Raw genomic sequence first — 22865 nt, 5'->3', positions numbered from 1 at the left:
ACTCAGTGTTTTCTGTGATGACTGTTTTGGTGACATCTGTTCACTCTTCTGTCTAGGTATCTCTGTGCTTGGTTGTCACAGCCACTATTTGTTCCCAATCTTTTTGTTTCTGGGAAATTAAGTTTTCTACAAGGTAAGGACAAAAAGTCAAAGTGAAGACAAAACACTAGTCAATGTACATCTGCTTTTAGTTCATTCATCACAGGGAAAAATATTCTCGTGCCTTCTTGCTATTTTCTTTGGCTTTCTGGAGGCTTAAATATTTGTGCACTGTATTCTTGAAAATAGCCAAAACTGAGTATCTAGGATGAGAGTGTAACTTTGTTACGCAGTGGAAAACATTATTTTCAGTATTATTCTCCATACTTAATTGAGTCACTTTTTCTTTGTCGTATTTTTCCAGTGGGATGCCGTCACTGCTGTGTCTTGCTTTTCTGTGTAAATGCAGTTAGTTTTGAAATAATTGCAGTACAGAACCACTTCACATAACTTTCCATGGTGCACATCATTGCATTTTTTCGAATAATTCTAAATTTAAATATATCCTATTCTACCTTGAAGGAATATTGTTCCAGTTTATTTTTATAATTGTCTAGATGAAGCCACTAGTTTTTCAAAGGTCTCATTGGTTTCAAAATTATGTGAAGAACAGCTATTATTAAACAGAGGTTGTAATATAGTTAATTCATCTTGCACCTGTACAGAATTCATTATATTTTAACAGACAAAAAGTACTCTGATACACATAGTGAGTACATTGTATTATCTCCAAGCAAACAAGTGTTCTTCATTATCTCTTTATGGGGAGCAGGAAGGGCATTAGAATTATAACTAAATTAAATGACAGTACTCTTTGAATCTTATGCAGAGGAGTCAGTTGAATACAAAAGATTAAGAGAGGTTACGAATTAATAAACTGAACATTAGATTCTCATTAAACTATGCTTTCTACATTTGTACGCTTTATAACTAGTGCTGAAAAGGTCTCTTATTGTCAGAGAAAACACTTCTGGTCATTCTTCTAAATAATAAAGTACGTTTGTTTCTTTTCCTCTGACTTTCTGGATAAGTATTTTTTCCTATGAATGAAATCAATACCTGTGATCTAGACTGGCAGTTTTGCAAAGCTTTTGTGCCTTTTCTTCACATTTTGTTTTACTCTACATTTTCCTTTTATTGGTAGAACAGGTTAGGGTATTTCTGGGAGTCATTAGGAGTTCTCTGATGTTTATGTCTACGCTAAAGTAATGCTTCAGTCTCTAGTTGCGTAATTGATTTAAGGTGACTAAAACTTGTCTGCCAACATACTCCCACTCCCTTCCATCTTTCCAACCCCTTCTACATGATCCTGCTCCTTAAACAGCTTTGTGGTCAACGAGACCAGGAACTCAAACTCAGAAGAAACAACCAATGGTAGCTAACAAACTGTCAGGTCAGGAAGCTGGTTTGCTTCCATGCTCACTTATGTAAGTGCAGAGGAAATGGCAGCCTCTGATTGGGAACCTTGGCCACCTCCAAAATTTCATAGTGACTCAGATGAATTAGGATTTTGGATGACAGCATAGCCTAGTGGTTTCTAGAGAAACAACAGACTGTGGTTTCTAGCATTTTTTTCCAGTAATGCCTTCCTAGGAATTCATGGAATACATGTCTATGATTTTCTACCTGTAGTTACTTTTGACATCACTTTCTTGGTGATTATATATGAATAAGCACATTTGCAGAAATTGAAATCCTTTCCTGAAAAGAGGAGAGAATAAGTTTATTTGATATGCATTATTGATAAATTTGTTCAGCTTCAGACTGATTTCTAAAGGTAGGCATGGGTGCTTGTCAACAACTGTCTAAAGTAGCCAACTGCTGTGTCCCTGAGCCCTCTTACATCTTACTGATTTCCAGAACAGATTGAAACAATTATTTCTGAATTAAATTCTTTCACTTGAATCATGTGCTAGATCATGCACACACATATATTTATCTCTGTATTCGTACGTGTTTAATTGAATATGAAAACTGACCTACTTCAGAGTATATTACCTCAGAGCAAGCTGGTTCTGTTGTTCAGCAGGGACTAGCAACAGGGTACAAAGTGGGTAAGGAGAGCATGATGCCTGAGCCCGAAGTGCTGGGTTGCCTTAACTGATTCCTGCCTCATTGGAATTGGTTGCAGTACCATCATGAGGAAAGACTCAGAAAGAATAGGCGACTATTAATGAGTTCCAAGTGCCTTTTTATGGCTAGTTAAAGTTCTGAAGTGTGCAGGCTAACATATTATCAAACTGAGTCTTAGAGGATATAGTCTAAAACATTATCAAATTCTCTGTACTTTAAAAAATAAGACAATCCCCTTGTTATTTTTGGAGAACTTCAGAAGAGGAAAAAAAAACAAAACAACAGTGAATTGAATCAGAAAGAGATGTTACTGGGAACAGACTTGGCACTCACATACACACTTCTGCTGTTATCATGGTATTGGTTAAAAAAAAAAAAAAAGCCACTAAAGAAGGAATGGTTTCCTTAATATGTGGCATAAGCCATTACTAAGGTGCACAAATTCTTCATTCTCCTTGGCAGAATCTTTCATTTGAATTCCTGGAACAGAAGCTTGTGTGCGCTTGAAACCAGTCGATGTGATTAGACTGTGACGTGACATTTGTTTTCCCCCTTTTTGAGGCAGGTATCCTGGAAGGTCAGGGACTGAAAATCCTTGCGGAGTTGATGGCTATAGGAGAAACAGTAAATTCTATGGAATTGCATTCCCTTTCTGGTTTCTTTTCTTCCCTGACACTGGGAAAAGAGTGTAAAGATAAAGAAAGTCTGAGTCTTTTTGTATCTGCTGATGCCAATACTTAGGCTTTGACAGCTTCTAAGGTGCTTATATGCACCTATATTACTGCAGAACAATGATTTGCAGCATCAAGATTGGAGTTAGTTTAAGAAACAGTGGCATGAGCTTCAGACATAGTCTGTGCTTTCAACAGTGATCTGCAGATGAAAAGTGTCAGGTAAGGAGGATGCATAGGTTTCAGTGGAAGCAAAGTAGATAGGTGGCTTGCCAGATTCATGACATAAAATACTGTAGCCTGTACCATGACTAAAATCTTGGTTCAGGAAAAGAAAGACTGAGCTATTCATCAAACAAATAACATGTTATAGTTAATCTTATTTTCAAGGATATTGTTCATATTTGCTTTTGAAAACAGTGACACTTAAAAGTACTTTCACTACTGATGCCAGGATAAGCAGTGTGCAACTGCATGCAGCGCACACATACACAGATCATGTCCAGATAACATTAATGTTCGGTTTTAAATAAGTATCTACAGAAGACTATATACCTTTCATACAATTTGAATGTCTTCATGATAATCTATCTTAAAAGCATTTTTATTTAATAAAATACAGATTCAGCTCAAGCAAGCACATGCAATGAGAGACAAAAGGATTGGTATTATTTAAAACCTGAGCACAGGAAGATCTGAAGAGGATACTGAGTGAAATTCAATCCAGTAAAGTTGATACATTCTTGGCAGCTATTTAAGATCCTCCAGGTTGAATGCTATGAGAAGGGTGATGGATCATTTCTAAGCTTCCAGAAACCTCAGCTCAGATCTTCAGACTGAATCTGGAAAAATGATTACCTGAATGTCCTCCAAAACAACACAGGGCCTCTGCTGAAATTCTTTTATTTTATTATTTATAGATGGGAAACAATATCTGCTAGTATCAAAATGTAAATCAGTTTATAACCATACAGAGTTGGAGGACAAACACGGTGAGTATTTCAATTGTCTTTCCTCATAATGTTAATGTAGTCTTTTTTTCTTAGTTTTCCAAGAACACAGAAGCAAATTATGTCATAATGGAAAATAGCTTTCAAAACCAGCTGCTCTGTGATGCAGTTCTGTCGCAGAACCTGTAGAACGAAAATGGTTTTTAAAGACTCTCACCCCTTGTCAAAGCCATAATTTGAAGTGAACTCTGAATATACTGAATGGAAAGATGTGACACCAACTGATGAAACAACAACTTTAAAATGATAGCTGGTGTCAATTTGAGTTGGCAAAATGTCAGTTTCTTGACTTCTAACGACTTGGGAAGAGCTGGGCAACATAAAAAAAAAAAAAAAAAAAAAAAAGGCCATCAACAAGACTAGAGGATCTGGAACATGAAATTATCATTGTTTCCACTTACGTTTGGGACCAGCATAGTCCAGTTTACACTAATTTCCTTTAGATTTGTTTGTTTATTTATTTATTTATGTTAGTCAAGCCTAATGGCTATCATTCTCAAGCTCAAAATGTAGCATTTGCCTTTTTCAGTACAAAGGAACCATCTGTTTTTTCTCCTACACAAATAATACAAAGAAGACATACAACTTCTGTAGCTTTATCTAAAAGGAAAACAACGTTTGCTTTCCCCAAGTGACATAAATAACATATTGAAAAGTATGCGAACATTTTCAGCATATATGTGGTTGAGTATCACAGAAAATTAGTTTAGTACAGTAACAAAAATACAATTTTCTGTTAGTAAGAATTAAGGTTTATACTGCCTTTTCTCTTAGCACACTGTTACTGTTCTGTGATTTCCTGTTTCAGTGAATGCTGGCTTTAACAGATAAGAAAATGAGAGGGAATCGTTTTACCCAGACTAAATCCTTCCTATTTCAGTCAATTTGCATTGTAATTCCTACCCTTTAATTGTTTCTCCTAACTGTGAACTCCTGTCAAACCAAGAACTGATGTTATTGGGAATATTTCTTAAGAAGGCACTAAAAGTTCTTCTTTATGTGATCACAACAGGGCATTGCTCGTACCTGAGCTTGCAGTTACCTACCTGGCACTGACTGTTTTCTTGAAAGAAAAATCCAAAAGAAAGAGAGCATGATAGGCATGTTTTTGCAGGTAATCAGGGTTTGATTTGCTTCTAATTGCAAAGTCTTGCAATCAGAACATCACCCCCCCATTCTTTGTGCAATTTCTCCCTCTGAACATCAGCATTGATGAATTTCTGTGTGCTGTTGTTTTAACTCTGCATCTTGGACCAGAGTATCTGCACTACTGTTCCTTGAGCAGGGCAGCAAGGGTGGGGAAGCAGCAGGGCTACAGCAGATTACTGCAGAAGCTCAGCCTAAAAAGCTGAGTGTCAGCAGACAATTTCAAGTCCAGAGATACCAGATTTCAGCTGCCCTAGTTTATGAACAGGGTGGGAGTTTGGTGACAGTAAACTGGGCAGGTTGCTGAGCAAGCAAAAAAGCTGTTAGAGGAGTGGCTTTCCACATAAGAAGCACAAGTTGGCCCAGAACAGAGCTCAGGGGAGTCCCTCAAAGACAGAGGCCCTGTAGAGAAATGGGAATTACGCATTTGGGAAAGAAAGAGCTTGAGGGCTAGTGGAAAGACTCCTGGAAAAAAACAGAAGCCAAACAACTTTCTGCTGTACCTGGTCTTACCACACTGCTGTGGTTTGACTGTAAATCTTGCAATATTTGTAGATTTTCTTGCTATTTTTGGGAACCTGTTCCGGTTGGAGAGGAAAACTAACTCTAGACAACCCCTCCATTTTTTACCCTGATCCTGCAAAAACTCTGGGAAGTGTGGCTTGAGAGTTCTCTGAATGCTCAGAAGTGAGAAAATGATGGAGAAATAATTTTAATTTTTTAAATTAATCCAGTTTTGAAGATCCTGGACTGGGGAGACTTGTAGTCAACTATAAGATCTCTGCTTTATGAGGTCAGCTTCTTTTGGGAACTCCTTGTAGAGCTGTGTGCACTTGAATTAAAGATACACTTTCCTGGGGGATCTGATAGGTGTTTATAAATATCTAAAGGAAGATGGGAGGTAAATGGATGAGGGCAGGCACTTCTCAGTGATGTGTAGTGAAAGGACAAGGAGCGATGGCCTAAAACTTGGGCATAGGAAGTTCTGTGCAACTATGCAGAAGAACTTCTGTGCAGTAAGGATGATGGAGCAATGGAATAGGTTGCCCGGAGAGGTTGTAGAGTCTCCTTCAGCAGAGAGACCCATCTGGATGCCTACCTGTACATCCTACTGTAAGGTACCTGCTTTAGCAGGGGGCATTGAACTTGATGATCTCTTGTGGTCTCTTCCCACCCCTATGATTCTGTGATTCTGCTATGTGGAAAAGGTTACAGTTGCCCCAGCAGCAAGCCTGAATCTCTATCTTGTGGCTGCACACAGAGCCGATAATGGGATTCATAACATCTAACTGAGCAGATGGACTGGGTTCATGCCTGCAGAATTAACCACGCTACTGCAGATGCAAGGGAAGAAATTCCTACTGTACTGCCTTTTTCCTCAGTTTTTGCTTTCTTTGGTTATAGTATCCCTTCAAGAGAACATGGAAGAGAGCAGAAAAGAAAGCTTATTTCAATGTGTTGTTTCCAGGCTTTTGTGTAGAGATTTATTTCTGGATTGGATTTCTGAATTATCTGTTTTTTTCACTCTCTTATGACAGATGCAGTTAATTCAGGGAGTGCTAGGTCAAAACGTGGAGCTGGTGAAATATGAGTTTCTTGGTTGCATGGCATTTCCTTGTTTTCTTTCGCTGACTTCTTGATCCCTTATTTATTTCCAAAAAGAGTTTTGATAAAGCAACATGATCAATTGACATGTGAGCTAGAAAAAGGGGAGAACATTTGCCTCCATGAAGTAGGAGCATCTGCAGGCTCCAAATATCAGCAGAAGCATTTAAATATCTACAGAACCTTGGCTCAGCAGATTTTCAAGTGAGGTTGCTCAATATTTGGATTAAATCTTGGTGGGCAGAGACCCTCAAGAACCCTTATTGACTTCTACGCCTATAGTATTTTGTTCCTGGGGCCTATGGCACTCTTGGAGACTGCCATGATGTACATATTTGCATTCTTGGTGCACAAATCAGATATCCATAGATATGCCAGCCTGCAAAAGGACTGAAGAAACAAGGTACTCTGTTCTGCTTCCATCCCAGCTCACAAGTCAAAGACTTGCTTTAGCTGGTGCTGGTGGTTGATGGCAAATGTGTGTGGAATGAACATCCTTAAATAGATGCATTCACTGCCATTTCTGTTTCACTGCCCTGAAATCTGGCCCTTGTTTGCACTTGACAGACAAAGTGGCTCCTGAACAACTGTTACTTGAGAGCTAAATATACAGTCTTACCCACACAGAGTGCTGCCCCGCCTTCAAGACTGCAGTACAGCCTTCAACCCCCCAGAGACAGGAGAGGCAACAAAACAAAGAGATATTGTATAGGTAGTAAAAACACTTGAGAGACTCTGTGGCAGAGAGGATTACATCCACGCTGTGTCTTGAGGCAAACAACTTGAGAAAAGATGATTCTTACACAAGAAGTGTAAGTTACAGGATAAGTGAATCTGTGTTTTGATTTTCCCTTCAAATGCAGACTGCAAGACATCACCATTTACAGAAGGAGGCTACTGTCATCATTTGGAGAGTATAACAGAAAATGCATCCCAAATAGAGACAGAATGGCTTTTCGGCCTGGCAGAGCCCTGGCTCACACTGTTTCAGTGGCGAACATCCAGGGTGATAATCCCTGCAAGCAATCGCTTAGCTGGTGCTGATCCTCCAGCAGGCTGTTGGAGCAAAGGTTATCAGGTGAAAGTAGAACTTAATTATTTTTTTTAATAAGTGGAAGATTTATGGGTGACAAGAAAGGATTTTATAACCTATTAAAAGTAGCAGTTGCACTTGTATTGAGCATATGCATGCCTTTGGCATTTTGTTCTAATGACTAAGAGACTTCGGCTGTTAGACTGATAGGAAGGAGGTTAGGGAGGGGAGAGTTGGATCAACATTTTGCTGGTCTGCTTTATAATACTGGAATTTATCTTCCAGATGTACATAGGTCACTCTGAAAGTAATGCCTTCTGTTTATTTCTATGGAAACTCAAACAGTCACAAAGAGCACAATAACACTTGTTTATAGAGCAAATTCTCAACTACAAAACACTATTTTTCAATATAGTCATTACTGTTAGCTATGCATTTTCACCATTGATGAACAGCAGCCTTTGTGCCACACTCATAACAATCTGCCTCAGAAGAGGTGACTCACTGTTTCATAGAGACTATGCCAGTGTCATTGCTAGGAAAATGTTGCCCACACAGTCCAACTCTCACCATGCTCACGTCCGCTCTTTGGTCTCCATTAATGTTCAGCAAGTGTGGACGAATGTCAATAAGCGCAACTTTTTTCTGTGTGGAGGAAAAAAATGCACTCGTATGTGCTTCCATATCTGATACCATTTTGTCAGACTGCCCTTCTGCTGCCATCTGTCACACTGCAACAAAATGTAATGGAACGTTGGTGGGAAGATTCAGCCCCTACTGCCATACCACCAACATCTACCTCGGAAGTCTTGAACCAATAAAATATGAAGCATTACTTTTGGAGCAGCTCTTGTATCAGTTATTCTCCCTTTTTTTTAGGTAAGTGAAGAACTCCAGTGAGGCCTACAAGTGTGAAGAGAGAAAATGGCTTCAGTCTGTCATTAAAGGCAGAAGTTTATTTTAAAGATCACATTTGAAACGTGGGTAAGGAATTAATTATGCTGTTAGCTGACTGATAGCTTATTGATTAGCAGTTCCTGCCTTTCCGTCTTTTAGGAATTATGCTGCTGGCTTCCTTTCTTAAAAGCTTCCTATCACTGCTGTTCTTTGGGATTTATGTGTATATCTCCATTAAGGCTCTTATAGCTTATCTGATGCATGTGCTTGATCTGCTATCTAACTGCTGGCTCTATTTACTAATTTTACTATGACTAGGCAACAACAAAAAACAAGCCAAAACAAAAAAAGTGTTATTCCTCTCTTTCTCCACATTTTCTCAAACAGCATATTTACCACTTCTGCAGCCTCTTTGAGCATGAGAATTTTAGTGGCTGAGACACAAGATTTATACTGGTAAGAAAAAGACTTAGGGCTATACTTTTGTTAGTCCCAGCAGAATTCAGAGCTGTCTTCATAGACCACAGAACAGTGTTTGATGTGAAAGTGCTACAGCACGATTACAATGGAGTCTTTTCCAACGTATCAGCATTTTTTTTATCAGAAGATTTCTACGTTATTGAGCCTCTGGGAATACAGCTGGAAATTACAGTCATGCCACTGGAAATGTGCCCAAAGATCTGATGTCACATAAATGTAGGAGTGAAAATTGTCTGTATAGGGGTGAAGCCAAATTGACACAGTTCACTGTAGAGGTTTTAAGGCAGCAGTGGGAAACAGGCACCCAGGGTATAAGCTCTCCATGAGCTGGTGGGCACATTTCCCCTAGTGCTAGCCAGGATGACTGTGTAGAGTCATCTAACAACAATTCTGCTGCTTTGCAAGCTTTGTTTGGTCTAGGCAATAGTAAGACCTTACTTCTTTGTGCTCATCTCAGAGGTAGTGTGAACTTCATGGGAGTTCACATACATCCAAATACTGTGCATAAAGAGCATAAAATCATCCCCCACATTTGTTAGATGCAACAGTCTATTGTGCTGGAAAGAGATGTTTCTTTCCGGTCCAGTTGCTTAGCATTTCCCAAAAGCATAAAGCTATTTTTGCTGGGAAGTTTTTCTTCCTTTTTTGTCTTCCACTCATATGAACTCACAGATTCTTTTACATCCAATTATAAAAAAAGGAAACTGTAGGAAATCCTGGTTATGATGATGTTTGCCAATATCTTACAGTAGTCTAGGGCTACATATTTCTTCAGTTGATTAGAGAAAGCGAAATGGAATGTGGACAAAGAGTGTATAATGAGAAACCCTCATTTTCTCCCCTCCTGACCACACAGCATGCGCTATTCTCTTAGGGCATCCTAGGAGCTACTTTATGTGCTGGGTATTGGTTTAGTTTTGTTCCATTCCTCTTCCTTTCCTCTCTTTGAAAGGTTTTTTTGTATATATGTGAGTAACAGTATATAGCATTTAGCTGCAAGCAGGATCAACTACCAGTGGCCTCTCAGGCTACACGATACAGAAATGGTAATAAAGTGATACAGAACTGAAAGAAAGTCATTGGTAACTTAAACAACAAGCAATGGAACTGGCTTGCTGGCCAGCAGCAATTCCCTATTGTTTCTGATACTAGTTTATTGTAGATAATGTACTTATTAAAAAAAGGAAAGGACCTTGCTGAGTCAGAATTTTAAAGAAAGTTGGAATGATCATACACTGCTAGGTGGATTTTGCCACTCTACCTACAGGTGGGTAACAGTTGGCAGTGGTAGCATACAGCAATTGACTTTTACAAAAAAGAATACTGTACCAGAATGGTGACTGGTAAAAGCTTGGCTTCCATTAAGCAGTAGGAACTGCTTCTTGCTGTTCTGGGCAAAAAGGTTTTGTATAATTAGAGTTGTAATTAGAAATGCCAGACCTAATGTTCTGTTGCCTTCTTTGGTTTGAGGACCATGCAAAAAACATTCACATCTGACAGAAGTTTGCACCTACTAATTACTTGTGAAAAGGTTTGGATGAAAAACAGAGCCTCAATCTTCCAGTAGAAGGAAAGGCAATTAAAAGCGAAAAACGACCATTATGCTATTAATTTCTCTGGTTCATCTGTGCCATTACCACACTGTTATCACTCAAACAATATTTGCTTATTAGCGACATTAATTCTGACTTTTATTTATTCAAATGTCTCTGAACATAGCTTTGTCTTAACAGTGATGAAAAATGGGAATAAATTGTATTATAATGAAAATAAGACTTGAATGCCAACTGACAAATAATTCTGTCCATCTTTTCAAAATGTTCTGTGAGGCTAGGAAAGACAGATTTGAGGGTTACTTTAATTGAAAAGCTTTCACTGGTTTGTCATTTCCTCTTGAATCAATAGCTCTTGCTGCCAACCACAGAAGTTAGTTAACAGATGCTGTCACACAAGACTATTGTGACTTACCAGTTATGCAGAAAGTTTGAAACTTTTTCTCTTTCTTTTCATGAAGATTTATGCACACTTAAAACAAACTTGACAGTGAGCTTAGGTTACCCAATGTATTATATTCAATAATAATAATAATAAAACCTGCAAACTTTACTGTAGGTGATAAAGCATATCTAAAAAGCTAATTACATTTTAGAGGACCCTATTTCTCTCAGCAAGTGAGGAAGGGAACCGTCAGGAATTACTGACCCTAATTAGGCAGTGTAGGCATTTAAAACTTGTTGGAAGTCAGAGAATATATGACAGTTGTAAATACTGAGGATAGCACAGAAGTGATCATTCTGTTCATTTAGTAGTACAATCACACAATCACAGAATGATCTAGGCTGTAAATGATGAAGTCCAACCATCAAACTGACTTACTGAGTCCCATCACTGAACTATGTCTTTTTGTACCACATCCACACTTCTCTTGAATTTCTCCAGGGGTGGGGACACCACAGCTTTCCTGGGCAGCCTGTTCCAATGCTTAACCACTCTCTCCATGAAGAAATTCTTCCTAACAACTAATCTAAACCTCTCTGAGACAACTCGTGATCATAGTATCACACTGGATCAGTAATAGCTACTTTATTCATCTGTACAGTGGCAGGGTTTACATGTGTATCTTGTAACACTTGGCATTTTTGTTAGAATTAAGAGTCACCTACACTGCTAGTGACAGACTTTTGCTACTCCTATTGAGATTTCTTTTGCTGCACACATGGTTACAGTTTTACTGAAAAATGTACAAATTTAAGTTGCGATATATGATTGATTAGGGTAAAACCTTAGCTATAATCAGTAGATATCTATGACCAATAATGGTCTTAAAAGGATATACTAAATTCAAAAATGAATTAAGACAATTTTCATTTCTTTTATGAATTTTTGGAGTCCTGTCCTCAAAGAGCAGCATACTGGGTTTTTGTTTATTTGTTTGCTTTTTAATGTAGTCCTGGAAGGTAAGCCTCACACAAGATTTTCCACAAGAAATTTGCCTGGCTTCTTCTCCTTCCAAAAGACAAGGATGATGGTGATAGACACAATTTGATGTTTTTCTCTATAAAGCAAATAGAGTTTGTTCATGTTAAAACATGGTCTGTTCATCTGTAGAAATAGTTCTCAGGTTGGAATCTTTTGCGACTTCATATTGTTACAGGGAGCACTGTCACTGCTGGAGCTGTGTATGGCATGTTCTATGCTGAGTTTCTCACGTCAAGTGAAGCAGGTGATTGAATTCACCAGGCTGTCTTCAGACCAATTTTTCTGCCGCATTAAAGTGACATTCACTGTAATGAAATGTTGGTCTTCGCTGAGAACACTGAATGGTGCAGTCTGATATCCAAGCTGCTTTACAGTACATGCAGAGCATGTACTTTTTTTTTTTTTTTAATTTTTATTCCTAGCATGGTTGTTTATGTGGGGTTAATTTTCCACTTGGTCTTTTTTCAGCGCAGTTTCACCTATGGAGCTGAAAAGACACAAGCATTTATCTTTTTAGATACTGGGCGATAAAAATAACATAGGAATATCAAATCTCATTAAGTTTCTGATACCAACAGCTATACCAAGGAGCAAATCCACTTTCTCTTCCCACAAAAGCTCTGTACGTATGCAATCACTTATTACATCATTCTTGATACAATTTAAATAATAGTTCACTTTCTTTTCCCAAGTTTTGAACTTTCATCTTTTAAATCTGCTTCCTACAGTAAAGTATACTAGCTGTATACATGATTTTACTGTGAAATATTAAACTGGAAAAAAAATTTTGAAATATACAAATATTTTCCTTAATATCCACTCCTAATTCAAAATCAGGCTCATCTCGAATCAATTTTATTTATATCTTTGTAGTTAGTCCCAAAGGGCTTTTTGCAACCTAATTTTTCTTTGATTTATTGATCGTTTTACAAAACTGGAGATGTTTGGTTGTTCATCCAAGCTAGCTTGGATGTAGAGTTCATAAATTTGTGAGCTCTATTGTCACACAAACAGTTGACTTCTACGATACATTTGGAAATTGCAGTCCTAAACTGTATTATAATTCCTTTTGTGTCTGGTTAGTTGTCAGAAACACTTTAAACAGAAGAACCATGAAAAACAAATACTGCAAATACTGAATAAACTTCTATGCACAAGTGTTATCTGTAAATAGAAATACCAGCATATAACAAAGGGCAGCAACTCCCAAGTACCTAAGCACTTACAAAATCCAAACTTAGTTTTCACAAATGTTTGCCTGGTATCAGTGTCTCAGCCGGCAGTTCAGACTTCAAATGTCTACACTACATTTTATTGTCACGTAGTCCTGAATTTGATATTCAAAAGCTACTGTAAGCTACAGTGCCTCCTGTCTCCTTCATGAACAAGGCTTCCGTAGATGGAAGAGGAATAGAAGCGTAGCTGGGTGAAAAGGCTGACGTGCCCTGTTACCTTTGAAGATGCTTTTTCCAAGAAGTGGGGCACATTGCCAGATTCCCTATGGATAAGTTAGGTCATATCTATGAACTGAGTAGAGAGTGCTGAAGGCACTTTCATCTCATATGTTTCACAAGTAGTAAATTCATTATGAAAGGATTAAGCAGTTTAGCCATCATCCCCCTTATAGCAGATTCCACTTTTATTGTAGAAATTCTTGGAAAGAATGTCTTATGTGAGTGATACACAGTGGTTACACCCAGTTGACAACATCAATTTAAAAAACTCAGTCATGACACCAAGATTGCTGTTCTTCCATAAGTACCTCTAGACTAGACAGAGCTGGTGCTCCTTTAAGAAAAAAGAGCTAATTTCAGTCTCATCATTATTCATGTAATGTGCTCTTTTATTTTTGATGAGGAAGGATATCCTCTTAAATGAGTTTTAAATCTCTGTATTTTACTGAACACATGCATAAAATATGGCAGGCTGAGCAGAGAATGACTTGATTCTTATTTTGTGGCATCCTCTTAGAGAAAATGAGTTTGTTTTTCTTTTTAACTTTTGCTTTGATTTATGGCATACTCAGTGTGACTAAGGATCTCGGTTAATTCTGGCTTGATCATATCTACATGTGATTCACATAATTTATCCAAATTTAGAGCAGCTACAACAGGGCCAAAGAACTGATATTAAAAATACATTCATCTAAACCTTTGGCATTTCTTTGATACATGCATTTAAGCACTGAGCTGTTGGTCATGCAAAATTCAGGCAGATGTGATTATGAGGTTGTCTTGTCTCTCCAAACTAAAAATATGAAAAGTTTTAATGTATAATTTATTGTAGTCAAAACAAGGTGCAGTATGCCAGCACTTGAGATTAATGACTGAAAATAGGTAATAATCTTGGAATATAGGTCTGCTGGTGCAGCAGTTGCTTTTTCCATCTTTGGAAAGCCCTTTATTCATGGAACAAATAACTAAATGTACATTTTAATAGTCTATTTTCATGGAGGAAAAAAAAGGAATGTTGCAAATTGTTTAACAATATAAAGTACTCTTCCTGATGAATAGAAATAAATAATAACCTACATATTATGTAGCAGATATCAATGGAGAAGGGTAAAATTACCTACTCTGGGTTGAAGATGTATGGTATTGATGACAATTTATTTCAGCCATGACAAGCAAAGATTTCTGAAGAGTAATGATAAGTATTTTCAAGTTTTCACGAGAATATTTCTATGAATTCATTCTTTGGTCTCATTTTGTCTTTTTTTTTTTTTGAATTAAGTATTACTGAGTATACCCCTATTTAATTCTGTCAGATGGTTGTGAAAAGGTTTCTACATTGTTGCATTCAAAATGTATAGTGAAAAGGAGTCATACTTTGAACAGTTTTTAGCACTATATAAATCCCCAACATTTTCTAACACCATATTTCTGGAATTCCTGCAAGAGTTTTTGTTTCAGCTTTATATAGGTGTATTTTTGTTTTCTTTCTTTTTTTTTTTTTTTTGATTAATTATTTGGTGTAGGTTTTGATATAGGCTTTCAAACTTTCAAACTATCATTTCCTGCAGGCTCTAAATACTTGCCTAAATCTTCCTTTGTGCATTCATATCTTGTGTTCAGATTCCATTTTGGAAGACAGCACTGTTTAAAATGGAGATGCAAACTTCTCAGAATGAGTTAATGTTCCCAAAGAACACATTTGGATAAATAAACAGTCAGAAGTGGAGTTCAAATGAAGATTTCCACTTTGCCTACCAGTGCTCTTATGAATAGCAGCCCAAAATGCCTTCCATGAGGCAGAAACTGCCTCATCTTCCTCAGCTTGTGTGCTATTCTCCTATTTGTTTTTCCATCCTGATAGATGCCTGGTCTTTTATTTTAGTTTCATCAGTAGTGCCTCATTCCAGCAAAAAATCTTCATAGTGAACCCCTGAACTTCACCGGTATTTGGCTTAGACCCTAGGAATGACTGGAGTAAGGTTTAGATGTAAATGCTGAAACAGGCATTTTAAAGTTAAAACAAAACACAGACAGCAAAACATGAAAGAAAGAATAAAAATAGGAGACTGTGTGGTTGTAACTCCCTAGTACGTTTTCATAGAAAAGAATTATTAGAGCATGAGGTACTGTGATAGATACATGCCTCAACATTGCAATAAACGTGTTTTTGAGAGTTTGCACTACTTTGTGGTGAAGTAAGTTCAGATTTTCTGCATGATTCAAGTGCAGATGATGTTCTAAGGGCTGTCTGCTTCTCTCTCATCAAAATAAAAGGGGAAGTAATGCATGACATATACACAGTGGAAAGATAGCTAGTGAAGCAGGAAAATGAAATGCTCTCTAGCTACCTCCAATTTCCCTTCTCCTCCGCCAATTACAGTATCAATAATTCATCTAGGGTTTTTTTGTGTAATTTCTTCAGTGCTGAGTCAAGGATAATAAGGCTTTTCTACAATGATAAATCACTTCTGGGAATTTATGGAAATTTAAGGATGTTTCTTCACTCTTCACCCACTCCTGGAACAAGTCTTTTTTCTCTGGCTTAATGGGATCTAATGAACCTCAGACATTTTTTCCATGATTGAAGCAGGATGGATCGCCAGGGGTAAAGCAAGAGCTTCTGGGGAATGGCTCTGCTGGGGCACCCATAGTAGCAGGGACACATGTGGGGTGCAGGACAGCCCAGGCTGTGGTGATGAGAGTACAGCCAGGCTTTACCTTGGCTCTGGGAGAGGACAAAGGCTCCAGGAGCTGATCCAGTAGTAGTTCACACCTTTCATTAACCAGAGCAATTTTCTGGAGCAGCTGGAGAGTAGAAATTAATTAAACAAGAGGGGATGATATATCTGAGTCAAGCCTCTCTTCAGAATGAGGCATCTTTTTTCAATAAACGTTTCTAAAAGTCACAGGGAAAAAGCAATGGCAAGGAGTTTGCACATTGTCAAAGGGAGAACTTAGTGATTGAAAATACGGTGCTTTCTTTGCTTGACAAAATCCAAAAGGTTTTAAACAGCTTTGTTACAAAAGGGCAGGTTTAGCACAACCTTTCCCATCTGAACATAGAATAGGGTTTATTAATTAGTAATTATTTCTGTAAAGGACAGGTTCATACTGACAGAAATAATGAAAAATTCATGACAGAGATTTAACGTTTCTAATCTTCTGGATTACTGTAAGGAGGCTGCCAAACTTTGGTGACCAGCCAGTGCTAGGAACACAAACAAATATCATAGTTCCCATAGTAACCAGGATCACCTTGGAGATGATTAATACCAGTCTGGCTTACAACTGGTGTTCCTGAGATATCACTCTCTACTGATATAATTATGACCCACAGTGCTGTAGCTGAGCATCTCCAAAGAAATAGAACTCCATATTTCTCAAGTTCTTCCTCCTACTCTTTGATGGTAGTCCAAAAAGGATATTCTTTTTCTTTTATATTGAGAAGAGAACATACTGAGATAAAACAGAAAACTATGTAGCACACATTCCAGAGCTATGCATGCCACACGGGAACATAAATAGATATACTGGAGACTATTTAGAAATATCCATAGTATTCTGAGCAAAACTAAGTATTGCCAATTTTCATACCTAATCCAAGTACCGCAGTTGGTGCTAGAAGCTTTAAAATCCAATGTAAAAGTGGAGTTTTATGAACAGTATCCTATTCTAAGGTTTTACAGTTTTAGCTAAAAAAATAGGGTTGTTAATTTCACAAGATTCTGTCTGGGAAAAAAAAAAACAGTTGTCAAAAATTGAAAAATATTTTAGACGTTGTTAACAGTACAGTCAGAGAATATAAGTATTCTTTGAATAAAACTCTTGTGGTGTCATTTCTACTTGAGTAAAAACTGAATACAAATCTCATACATGATTTGCTTGAAAGTGCTAGAGCTACATGAAGAACTTATCACTGAACTAACGTTCTAGCATTCAGTTTTGCTTCAATTTCCTATTACTTTCCTCATACATTAAAAGTTTTAGTTTTACGAGTGACTTGTAAGAGGTATATGCTTACCAAGAAGAACTTACCTTGTATTTACAGAAAATATTGTTACTGACTTTGTTCAAAATATTGCAAATTTTTCTTCAGTGCTGAGCAAAGCAATTAGCTTTCACTGTTTTTAGATAAATATTCAGAATGTATATTTTTTAAAAAGTTGAAATATTTCAGTGTTTACCTGTTTTCAGAAAATTGAAGAGAATAAAACTATTTCTCCTCATTCATTATTTCTCTCTAGAATTAGAAGACATTTCCCTGTTCAGAACTGAAGGTATATAGTCTTAAGTTTCCTTCCCTCCTGTTTTTGTTATGTATTAAGCAATCTGTGACAAAAAGGACAGGGAAGTGTTAAAATATCAGAAAAGATATAATCACTTTTAGCTTTTATACTTTCTAAGTGAAATGCTAGATGATAGACCAGATTCTGAGGAACTGATAGTTCCACATAAAGTCATACTACCAAAGTTGCAAATTATAGTTCTTCCAATGAAAGGAACAATGGAAACGTATTAAAACCCAAACTAACTCTGCCAACAATTCTGCAATGGCCTCACAGAATAAAACTAAGAAACAATGAACAAAAACAAACAAAACAAACTCTAGAAAGTGCAGATAAAGTAGAAACAACACCAGTTTTGAAGTATGCATTTAAAAGTTAAAGAAGAGCGGTGTACAAATTAAAATATGTAGAAGTATGAAAAGATATACAGTGAAAAAAAAACAAACAAAACCTAAAAATACTTTTAAGAATATGTTAACTCTTAAGAGGAAGACAAAATATTTGCCAGCTATTCAACAGTAAAAGAAAGATAATAGATGAAAGAAAAGCCTGAAGTAGTCTTTTTGAAAAGGCTTTTTGAAAGACTGATCATAAGCAATCAAGTAAAAAGAGTACAAATTCATGATTATTTTTTTTTTAATGAAAAATGTGGAAGTTTCTTGGGCTACTTTATTTAAGATATTTCCAGATTGCTTAGCAATTTTCGGGTTAGTTACACTAGTCTGAGAATGGAGCATGTCTACAGAAAGTGGTGATCTGAAAAACTGGGTGATGTTTAACCTTGTGAAAGAATGAGGAACTCTAGACATAAACCTCTTTAAAAATGAGAAAAAAAGGGGAGCCAGAATTTTTACTCAGCCAATTAAACTTCTGTCTTGTGAAAAATTATCAGATAATCAGGAAAACATTTTTCATGAAGAAATCATATCAGACTGTTCTAACTTCCTTCTAGGACAAGTCAATATGCTTTGCGAATGGGAGAAAAATAGATGACTTGGATGATTCAACATTGTTGTATTACATTCTCACACAGTCCATCTAACAAAATTTATTCTCACTGAAATTAATTGAAAGCTATATGAAAAACTGAGTGCAAGACCATACTGCATATCAGTGGTTCAAGACACATCAAGTACAATTGAAATGAATCCAGCAGTGAGAATGCTCATCCAGAAAGACTGGAGGTGTGTATGTAATAAAATGAAATAAACTGAAATAGAAACAAGCAAGACTTGTATTGTAATTAAGAGATGTAAGAGATCAAAGATGACTAACAATTTGAATAGTAATAGATATCCTAAGACAGGTTTTCTCCACCTTTTTGGAAATAAGAATTCCTTCTGGATCATTTGCTCCCCCATGGCCCCTTTCATCGAAAACATTCATTCTTCCTCAGGAAAATATGCTCTATGCCGTCTGCTTCCCACGAGAGTTCACAGGCTGTGGTCACAACCCATTCTCCCTTCAAGCTGAAAAAGAGATGATGCTCACAACTTTGTGGTCTTCCTGACAACTTTTCATGAATTTCCCAGTTTCCTCTTTTCCCTAACCCTGTACTCCAGGGAGACTGAGGAGTTTTAACACAGATTTTCAGCAGATTGCACTTTTAAGAAAAGGACATTCAATTTTTTCTCATGAATGACATTAGTATGCCTGCTTGTACTACACAATGCCACTCTCTGAATATCCTTTCCATTTCTATTTTTCCCTAGTTCCATGTGAACAAGATGAACTTGACATTATTATTCTTCATTAAACTGGAAAGCTCACCAATGAATAAGTAAACACTTGCCTCAGTAAAGGCTGTAAGTCCATGATTTGTAAATTTCTTCTACCCAAGCATTTTTAAATTTAATTCTATCTACACAGGATTCTACACAGGGGGGTAGTGGTTTTAAACTAAATGACAGGAGATTTAGATTAGATATTAGAAGGAAATTTTTCTACTCAGAGTATTGGGGCACAGCCCAGAAAAGCTGGGAATGCTCCATCTCTGGGGACACTTAAGGCCAAGCTGAATGGGGCTGTGAGCAGCCTGAGCTGGTGGATGGCAGCTCTGCCTACAGCAGTGGGTTAGAACTGGATGGTTTTTAAGGTCCCTTCCAACCCAAGCCATTCTATGATGCTATGACCCTGCATGAAAAATCTTTTAAGTTCTTAAATTCAGTTCTTATCACTAGTATCTCTTGCTTCCACCAAGATTTCCAACTAACACATTATTTTTCTGGAAGGAACGAAGACCATATTCTCTCAAGGTAAAAGTACATCTATCCCAAATATTTTAGTGAGTTTCTATACATTGTTATGAATTATATCAGATTGCTTCTACATAATGTTTTTTGTTTTATTTTTGCTAACACAACCATTGTACTAATTTCGCAGTTAGACATGGAGAAGAGGCTGTCTAATCGCTTCTAAATGTATTCTCATATTCACTGGTGTTACCTCATTTATTTTGAGTTGGTCCAATGTAAGTTAACATGATGAACCAGCTGTATGCTTCATATCTGGAGCTATATTAAAACTTCATTTTGCTAAATTATATGTGCCTTGAGGCTTGCAATTTATTCTTCAAGCATCTCACATATTCTTAGCTATGTAATAAATGAACTGGATTTCAAACTAAGGCATGAATCCACTGCAGATGCTTGCCACAGGCATAGAATCAGAGGACAATAGATGTTATACTAGAGTCTACCCTTTCAGCTTATCAACTGAAAAAGTAAAAATGCTCTAACTTTACAAAGATCTGAGTACATTTTCCTCCACTTGCAGTCCAGGGATGCATACCTCCTTGTAAAGGTAAGGTTTTACAGAGAACACATTCAAAATTCTCTTCCCATTATTCATAGTGGAAGAAGCACGCCTCCATGTTTATAAAAATTGTCATGTATCTTAAGTCTTTTTTTCCTTGAGGAAAAAAAATTTTCTTGAGGAGAAACAGGGAACACAAAGGTATTAATCAATGTGGCTGTTATCAGTCTGTGCATATTGAACTTTGCTGATAAGAGGAGCTTTAATGACTTCAGCTGGGCCACTCAAGGCAGAAAATCAAGCATGTGCATAAACTTTTTTTTAAGTCCACCAGAAATCATGCTCTTCTCATCAGTTTCTGGAAAGCAACATTTCTTTGGTTAGAAGTCTAGCAGTGATGTTACACATTTTATAGAAGTAATAAACATTGAAATTTTGGTCATGCTTAGTATTGGATAAGTTGAAACAAAAATAATTTAATCAACTTAATCAGAGAGTAAATCAAATGAAAGCTGGAGTAGTCCAAACCCTCTATCAACAACAATTCCCATTATGACCCCCTGTCACTAGATTAATTTTTGAAAACTTACTGTTCAGAGTATAAATTCTTAAAAGGCTCAAGTTAATATATATTTACTTTAACATGTCTTCTGTAACAAGTATTTTTGTGAATAAGGATGTTAAATATCAAGAGAAGCTATTAAAAATTCAGTAATTTGTTTGTAGGTTCCTAACAGATTCCTTGCTGAGTAATGGGATCATTCTGTATTGATCTTAATTCAAATTATATAACAAATGGAAACAAAACATATTGAAGTAAATCACAGGCCTTTAAGTATCTCACTTGCATGTTTCCTAAAGCCATCCTATGACATAATGACAAATGAAATAGGAAGAAATTTTGATTCTTTTCTTTATTTTTAAAAATGCAAGAAAACTGTATGCCTATATGAAAATGCACCCTAAGGACTGATAAACTATTTCCATTTAAGTATGATTTTCCAGCTAAAAGGTGAATGATTCCTCTCTGTTCCAAAAACACCATCAGTTGATAATCTGAATGCTTCAAAGAGTACCCAACTGCTTTCAGGGGAGTTTAAATAGATGCTGTGGTTCACTCATGAGAAACCTCACTGACTATAATGAAGATAAGTTGTAGTCAGGCATATACCAGAAGCTACAGTTTGAGCGCTACAGGATGACCTTTTATTGACAGATCACCTTGAGGCAGAAAGAATTTTTTCACTTTTTCTTTTCTTGAAGTAAATCATTTCCTCACACTATTTTCCATTCTTTTGTGTCCTGTTACTGCCTACAACAAAGTTTAATTGTTTTCTGATGAAAATGATAAGGACTAGGGATAATTAGTTGAGCATGCTTAAATTCTATTAAATGAATTTAAACAATCTCCTCTCCCAGAATAATTTTTGTGAATGCAGCACTGAACTTCAAATGTAAGTTTAACAATTCCTCATGAAACCACAGTCCAGTAAAAAGAATATATTTATCACATCCAAAGAGCCTACCCAGATGCTGAATATTAAGGTAGATTGAGGGGTTAAAGACCTGTTCTGCAGTGGTTATGGCCGCACATGGCTGCAGAGATGTTGGATGGAACTCCACTGTGAATCAGTGCCATGAAGAAAGCAGAATCCAGTATTCCTCTCTCCAGCTTCCTGATTTGCTCAAATTCTACTGACATCATAGGACAGTAAGTAAAAATAGGACAGGTGTCTTAATGATACGTTTCTAGGTAAACACAGTCTAGTTTCAGGCCAGAGTTTTGATCATCCATTCTTCCATGTGGAGAAAAATGTTGGTAACCAATTTTTGGCGTGTTCTTAAATAGCAGGTAACTAGCAACACATACCTAGTACTAAGTGCGTAATAATAGTCACGTGGACTGACAATTGAATACAAAGATGTAAGCTTGCTTAGAAGGGAGAAGATGAAGGATAATGGCCATTTTTTAAATTACAGAACTGTTAAAATAGGCATTTTCTTAAGCTGGCAAAGAAATTATTTTCTCTATTTACAAAGTTTACCTGCAAAAATTCATGTGATTATTGATTTTAGCAGAGAAGTATGGGTTTTGCACTGCATTTATTGTTGCATTTCTCATACATGAAAACTCACAAACTTTGGTGCTGATAAAAAGAAGCTCAGTTACAGGAGGGCTAATAAGATTTCTGAGCTGTTAAAGTTGTATGCATAATTCATACAGTACAAATGGAAGCACTGAAGCCTTCACCTCACTGTGGAAGCCTTGGAGGCTCTAACAGATAGCATGGTTATATTATTTACATTGCAGTTACAGTTTCATGTGTCAAAAGAAATCAGTGTGTCTTCATGAAATTACGACATTGACATGGGTTCTACATCAGGTTTCTCAGCAAAGATTGACTTAGAAGTTAGATTCCAATTTCCTGAATCTGGTT

The 22865-nt window shown here is 36.8% G+C and overlaps 1 long non-coding RNA gene across 2 annotated transcripts; it reads left to right on the top strand.

Moving 5' to 3' along the window:
• Window positions 1-43: 43 nt before the first annotated feature.
• LOC116240138 (uncharacterized) lies at window positions 44-18890 on the top strand. Of its 2 annotated transcripts, none has more exons than XR_016464367.1 (5): window positions 44-133; window positions 3704-3775; window positions 7408-7622; window positions 8457-8561; window positions 18626-18890. It is a non-coding gene; the product is annotated as an uncharacterized LOC116240138 (long non-coding RNA). The 2 variants fall into 2 exon arrangements; XR_016464368.1 differs by lacking the exon at window positions 18626-18890 and adding an exon at window positions 12109-12611.
• The last annotated feature ends 3975 nt before the right edge of the window (window positions 18891-22865 follow it).

This window comes from Phasianus colchicus, chromosome 2 (assembly GCF_987193195.1).
Source record: "Phasianus colchicus chromosome 2, bPhaCol1.hap1.1, whole genome shotgun sequence".
Taxonomy (NCBI): domain Eukaryota; kingdom Metazoa; phylum Chordata; class Aves; order Galliformes; family Phasianidae; genus Phasianus; species Phasianus colchicus.
This window is presented reverse-complemented; position numbering and strand designations above follow the sequence as displayed.